Raw genomic sequence first — 7895 nt, 5'->3', positions numbered from 1 at the left:
GGTAAACAGAGTAAGGTATCAAAATGAGGTCTTCTGAGATTGGGGAGATTTACAGCCCCTAATTAAGTGCACTCTGTACCTAAGTATTAATTTATCTGGACAAAGTTGGCCAGCTAGCTAAGCCTGCAGTGTAACAGCAGAATTCAATATGTATTTACTCAGAGCCATTTTATTAGTGTACGAAAATGTAAATAGTCCTGTATAGCTAAAAGGATTACTCAATAAAGATTGGATGAACAATGCTTGGAACAATTAAAATGTAAATATATATATGAAAAAAAGAAAAGAAAAAAACAGGCGCAAACCTAGTGCATTAACATAATAAAATTTGTATTTCAAGGAACATAAAATCTTTCAAATGCCCACTCACAAAGGTAAAGCGAAAAATAGCGTGTATGAGATTGGCTCTCATGTGCCGTCAGCTTAGTCCTCACAGTGCAGCTCCAGGTACTGGCATCGTCACGTGACCCTCCTCGTGTAGCTGGTGAACCGGAAGCTCGCACTCAGTGTTCGGGTGGAAAGAGACCCTACGGACAGCAAAGCCCTCCAAGTCCTCTCCTGGCGGCGGGAGCAGGAGAGGACTTGGAGGGCTTTGCTGTCCGTAGGGTCTCTTTCCAGCCGAACACTGAGTGCGAGCTTCCGCTTCCGGTTCACCGGTTCACCGGCTACACGAGGAGGGTCACGTGACGACGCCAGTACCTGGAGCTGCACTGTGAGGACTAAGCTGACGGCACATGAGAGCCAATCTCATACATGCTATTTTTCGCTTTACCTTTGTGAGTGGGCATTTGAAAGATTTTATGTTCCTTGAAATACAAATTTTATTATGTTAATGCACTAGGTTTGCGCCTGTTTTTTTCTTTTCTTTTTTCAGATATGGTTAGGGACTGGTGATCCCTTTGAAACGGGCTGCAGGAACCTGGTGCAAATATCATTGGAACAGGACTTTTTTTATTGAAGGTTTCTTCATATATTTTTTTCATATTTTTATTTCTTACTTTTTCCCTTTTTATATTTTTTGTGATATTAAATTTTGTTAACATTTTAAAACCTACATGCAGGTATTTTTAATTCCACTACAAGTAGTGATTTAGTCTTTATATTGCTACACATTTTTAGTCTTTATCATTGTGTATAAGTAGCCACCCCACCAAGCACCTTTTATGATTAGCTTGACCTGTTCATTTTATTAATTAGTTTTATATAGAGGCGCTACTTAATTTTTTTGTCTGTCTTGTTTTATATATATATATATATATATATATATATATATATATATATATATATATATATATAAAAATCAGTGTAGAACTACAGAAATTGTATTCTTGGTGTAATTATACCTCGCCTACTTTATGGATGATTTCCCCAAATGCTAATAATTCTGTACAAAAACTTTCTAAATAAACAGTATAAAAAAAAAATGCATTCAGGTATTAATGATCGTTAACAGTTTGAAAAAAACTTCTGAGTGTTTAGTCTTAATGCAATGTTACCTTTTGGTATGAAGAAAACATTGAATTAGAGAACATTTTATAATCCTGATTATAAATAAACTATTTATGCACAAATTTATTCTTACTGCGTTTTTCAAATGATGGGAATTTTCCTGCTACAATGTAATTTGATGGTTATTATTAGATGTTATTGCTGAGGTTAGTGATTACTGTACTACAATATTCTTTACAGTAATAATGTGTAACTTTGTGGGCATCACAAAGTTCACCAGCTGCAAAACTGGAGCAAAACTGTGACATACTGTATAAGAAGGGATCTTCTGAACACAAAGGGATATTTCCTTCTGCAAATCTGCTGCCGCTTTTCACATACTGTAAGTTTTGTGTTAGTTTTGTTGCCCGGATAAGCAATTAATGCCCCAAAGAATCATTTCTGAATGCAATGCAAGGTGCAAAAATGGTGCAAAAAAAAAAAATGCTGCTTCATTTTTAGTACCTCACAATAAAACACTATTATTCTGCCCATATAGGAGTGGGAAGTCCTGCTCAACTAAATTATGAAGATTTTAGTTTCAAGGGTGTACTAGATAAGATCTATAGAAAATAGAGACAATAGTAAATCTTTTAGTGCTGCCCACTTTAATACCTAATGAAACAGGAAGCCATGATAACATGTATAAATTAAAAGCATCATTAATTGTTTCAAATATTAAATAGACATCACACTAGATAAAACAATTAAATGTGAGGGGTGTATTTAGGGAAATATATATTATAGCTCAATTATCTGATGTGCAAAGTCTCCAACAGATAAAGAGATTACAAATGGTGACACTATGAATTGGATAATTACACTTACTAACTCCATCAAAGAATAAGTGGTTAACATTACACTTACTAACTCCATCAGAGAATAAGTGGTTAATATTACACTTACTAACTCCATCAGAAACTCTTTCCTAAACTGAGAAACTCTGGACCTTTAAACAACTATATATAACTAGAATCCCTCTATATATTCAGCAAAACTGCAGCACTAATTCATAGTGTCACCACTTGTAATCTCTTTATCTGTTGGGGACTTTGCACATCAGATAATTGAACTATAATATACTTCCCTAAGAACACCCACCTCACATTTAATTGTTTTTTTCTAGTTTGATGTTTATTGTAAATTTGATACAATTAAAGTACTTTTAATATAAACATAATTTATACCTATATCATTGAGCATTAAGTGTGCAGCACTAAAATATCTACTTTTGTCTCTATTTTGTAGATAATATTCAGCCCATCCTAAGTTCCCTACATCTTACAAGCATGGGTAATATTTCTCCCATGTTACTGACATATATGCAAAAAAAGAAAAGCATTACTATTAATTTTAATTATAAATCTGATATAAACCATTAACCAGCTACAGTATGTAGCATTGTTACTCACTGTTATATGAGTACTAACCCCCCAGCTGTGAAAGAGAAGACTTTACTCTACTTACTATTGGTCTTTTATTCCATTTCCAGATAGAGTTTTATTTCTCTCCAAGTCCTGGAAATAATATGTCTCAGCAGCAAACGCTCAGAACTGAGAGACGGATGTTCGTAGGAAGAGGAGTGTGTCGGTAATAGGGTTTCTCTCCCCCATTGCAGTGCAGCCTTTCCCAGGATAAGCTCTGTATTAAACCTGTGCTGATTCTCTGACCTCTTATACATGCTCACAATAGGGAGGGGATTCTTTGTGGAGTTGGAACATGATGGTGAATTCCACAAAGACTCATTAGGAAGTGGTTTCTGGGGAATAGCAAATGAGGACGTGTGACAATGAGATGAATGAATCAGATAAGTTTATGTTTGTATGTATATGTTTATTTATATAATGACACCAATGTAGTCAGCACTTTACAGAGATAGAATGGAAAAAGATCTTGGAGACAATACACAAAGTTACACAAGAGGGTCACACAGGAAGTTACCCAAAGGAATGTGGGAGTCCTTGTGCCACAGGGCTTACTATCTAAATGGGAAAATGTGGGACTTACAGAATAGACTCGGAGCAAGTGCAGTAGAGAACATATTTGATATGAAAGTCAGTGCATTAGGAGGGTCAGGCTTAAATGAACCGGTTGGTTTATTGAGGAGGTTAGATTTAAGGCATGACAAGAAAATAGGAGTGGGTGAATATGCACATTTTTGGGGATAGGAAGTTTCATAATTTGAGATGTTTGAGTAATTTGGAGACAAGAGGAGCAGAGAGGAGACAGCCTTCAGCAGAGTGTAAGGAAAACGAAGGGGCATAGCTGGAGGTTAGAGGTGAGAAGTAACACAGGGCAGGAGAATATAGATCATTGAAGAAGAGAAATAGAAAGTTATAATTAATGTGGAGATTGATGGGGAATCATTGAAGAGATTTTAAGAGGAGACGGGCAGAGGCAGATCTAGAAAGAAGAGAACTGTCGCAGCATTTTGGATAGATTTTAGAGTTATAAGTTTGGTGGAAGGCCTGAGAGAAGAAGGTTGCAATAGTCAAGTGGAGAATTTACTGTACAAGGGCCAGATATTTGAAAGCATTACATTTTGCTTTGAATATGGTGTTTATTTGCATTTTGATAATTGGCAGGTTGATGTAAAAATATTACATACACCTACTTCTGTTCGAATGTATACAATACCACAGGTGGTTACTCTTTCACCATTCGATTCTTTCAGGTTTTGATAGAGATGGAAAGTCAACACGATGCTCAGAGAGAGAGAGAGAGAGAGAGTGAGAGAGAGAGAGAGAGAGAGAGAGAGAGACAGAGATAGAGAGAGAGAGAGAAAGACAAAGAGTAAGGGAGAGAACCTACTCTAAGTTTGGGTCCCAAGTGCTGTATATATATATAATGCTCTCTCTGTCTCTCTTTCTTTTTCTCTCCTTCTCTTTCTATCTCTTCACTCCACCTTTCCACTCTTCACCCAAAACAAGATTTCAGGTTCCGGAGGAATCTAATGTTACTGCAGGTCAAACAAATGTGGAATTGAGTACATCCATTCAGATTTTTTTAACATGCACATTTTTGTCCATAAAACGAGTATTAACAAAAACACTATACAGTCATACCCCGCATTAACGTACGCAATGGGACCGAAGCATGTATGTAACGCGAAAATATACTTAAAGTGAAGCACTACCTTTTTCCCACTTATCTGCATAACTGATGTAAATAATGCATTTGTAACAGGCTCTATAGTCTCCCTGCTTGGGCACAGCTTCGGTACAGGTAGGGAGTCGGTATTCCTGTTCAGGACGTGCTAACAGGCGCATGCGCGAGCTGTCGTTTGCCTATTGTGTCCTTAAACCGGGGTATGCCTGTAAATAGATTTTTGGCTAAATTTAGACACATTGACCTATCTCTAGATGAGGGTGTGCATATGTGTATGCGTATGAGTTCTTGTGTGGAGGTGTAAGAGGGCAATTGTGACAATATTTCTAAGGAAACAGCATGCATGTGAGTGGGGAAGGAGAAGTCAGATATTACACCGAGGCAGAGTGCTTGGGAGACTGGATGGTAGTGTTATTGACTGTGACATAAGGGGGGATTAGGATGAGTTTCATTTTAGACATGTTAAGTTTCGGGAAACGGAGGCCGTCCAGTCTGACATAGCAGAGAGACAACCAGTGACTAGAGACTGGAGTAAATACAAGGGGTTTGCAAGCTTCCCCATATAAGTGGTGTCCAGGTTCGTAACCTCTGCATCCTCTTTGACTAGAGTCTTAGCATGCAAGCCCAAGTGGCTTCAGTCATTAAGCATGTTTTTTTTTTAAATCTGAGGCTGCTTCGAAGTTTGCGTCCACTCCTGTCATCTATGTACCTTGAGTAACTGGTCCATGCCTTTGTGTCTATGTGGTTGTACTACAGGAATGCCTTAAATGCAAGACTACCCATGTAGTCTTGCCCAAGAGGCTCCAGCTTGTGCAGAACGCTGCAGCTCAGACAGTGAGATGTGTTTGTCGCTTTCAGCACATCACTCCCATCTTATGCGATCTGTATTGGCTTCCAGTGATCTTCAAGTTGGTCGTAATGGTCATTAAACCTTGCAAGCTAAAGGGCCTGCCTATTCGCAGCCTCTCTTTAAGTCGCGGGGGGATACTGGTTTTAACATCAGGTCCTCAGGGAGTTGGGTCCACCTCTCCATGCCACGGGTGCTGTACCCTATGCTGTGTGGCCAGGCCTTCTCGTGTGCAGTTTCAGAGCTCTGGAAATTGTTACCTCCAGAGCTCAGGCGTATTTCTATTTAACCACTGTTTCAAGGTCGGTATGAGACTTGCTTTTTCTTCCTGGCTTTCCCTGTCTAACAAAACAAGTGTATATCATTTTAATTTATTTAACTGTAAAGTGAAGTGTTAGTGAAGGTGTGTTTTTACTAAAAAAAAGTATGATGATGATGATGAGGAGGATGATGATGATGATGATGATGATGATGATGATGATGATGATGATGATGATGATGGATGATGATGATGATGATGATGATGATGATGATGATGATGATGATGATGAATGGATTTTTGGTTTTTGGGGTGGGAAGGGAGCGATCAGATCAGGAACATTACATGTGAATAAAGAAAATATAAAAACAATAATTGTGCAGTATATTAATGCAATGCGGGCTAGATGAAAATCTTGGCTCTTGGGGATTTCCTACTTACAACAGAGTAAAAATAATATTGCAGTGGTCTGACAAATTGCAGACAGTTTGAAGATGGGTAACTTCTCTCTTGGTATTATTTGGCCCCAGTAGATTCTCTTGTAGAAGGATTAATTCGGCAGAATTGGTGCTCACATCCCATTATCATACATGCAAAGAAACAAAACAGCCCAATAGTATAGATTGTAAAACAGATCGTTTATGTCATGTAGAGAAATAGTGGATGTACTCACAAAAGTACAAACGGATTGTACACATAAAGGTATCTTTCGGCGGTCTGTGCCAGATAATGTTCCCACACTCCTTCCGTATCTCCTGCCTCGCCCTCTGGCAGTGGCGTCTGACGTCACTTCCTGCTCGCGGGTAACCGCATCCGTTGGTATTAGGATAGCGACGCGCTGGGAGAGGGGCTGTGTTGGAACTCTAGCATCCGGCGTCTTCTTCTCTAGGCAGCTGCAGCACAAAGATGGCTCATAGATGTGTATAGTGAACTGACATCAATTGTTGCCAATAGATAGTCTTCTTTCCATACAAACGTATCCAGAATTTTAAAAATGTCAATGGTATCTTTCAGATATGAGTTCATCTCTTTCACATAACCTTGGAGGAAATTATCAATATAGGCCGATAGATTGGACGTAAGGGAATTAATTCCCGAAACTATCGGCCTCCAGGGGGGATTTTGTAAACATTTGTGAATTTTGGGTAAAATATAGAAAATCGGTATCTGTGGAGTTTTATTGTTTAAGAATTTATATTCTTGTGCCGTTAGAATACCAATATTTTTCCCCTTTTCTAGCAAGGTGTTAAGGTCTTTACTAAATTCTTCTGTAGGATTTTTCTTCAGAATTTTGTATGTTTCTCCATCTTGTAGTAGACGATTAATTTCCATCATGTAATCTTCTCTATTCATTATTACAGTCCCCCCACCTTTGTCGGCCTGTTTGATGACTATATTTTTATTGTTTGTAATTTCCTCTAAAGCTATTCTCTCTTCCTTTGTCAGGTTGTTTCTTGTCTTGGATTTATTATGTTTTGAAAGAGACTCAAAATCTTTTACAATTAAATCATAGAATACCTCTAAGTGTTTTCCTTTATAGTATGTAGGATAAAATGAAGATTTATTTCTTAGTGTCGTGTGTTTAAATTTACTGACTTCAGGTTCACTTCTCACTTTATCCATCTGTAACCTGGATTCTACATTCTTACTTTGAAAGAATCTCTTAACGGTAAGCTTACGAAGATAACGATTCGCATCTAAAAACAGTTCAAAATTGTTGGGCCCAACAGTTGGGGCAAAAGATAATCCTTTAGAGATCAAATTTTGTTGCGATATGGTTAAATCAACATTACTTAGATTAAAAATACTTTTTATGTTATTACAGGTTTCTTTATTTATTCTTTCCCTTTTCCTTCTGCTTCCTATTTTCCCTCTCTGGTGTTTTCTCTTTTGTGGTAGGGATTCGGATCCCTCCTTTCTTTCGGGGGGGTGTAAGTGTTTGGTATTTCCCAAACGCTGAGTGTTTTGTCCATGTCTAAAAAAGCATTGGGTCCAGTGGCCCCAATGGGTGAACGGGATCTGCTAGTTTTTTGTTGTCTATCCAAATGATATCTATCTCTTTCCCTTTTTCTTTCTTCCCTTTCTCTTTTCATCTCCTTATCCCTTCTTGCCTCTTTCTCTTGTTGATATTCCTTATCTTTCTGTTCTTTTTCTCTCTGTTCTCTTTCTCTCTGTTCTCTATGGTAGGCAAAA

Source organism: Ascaphus truei, chromosome 20 (assembly GCF_040206685.1).
Source record: "Ascaphus truei isolate aAscTru1 chromosome 20, aAscTru1.hap1, whole genome shotgun sequence".
In the NCBI taxonomy this organism is placed as follows: domain Eukaryota; kingdom Metazoa; phylum Chordata; class Amphibia; order Anura; family Ascaphidae; genus Ascaphus; species Ascaphus truei.
This window is presented reverse-complemented; position numbering follows the sequence as displayed.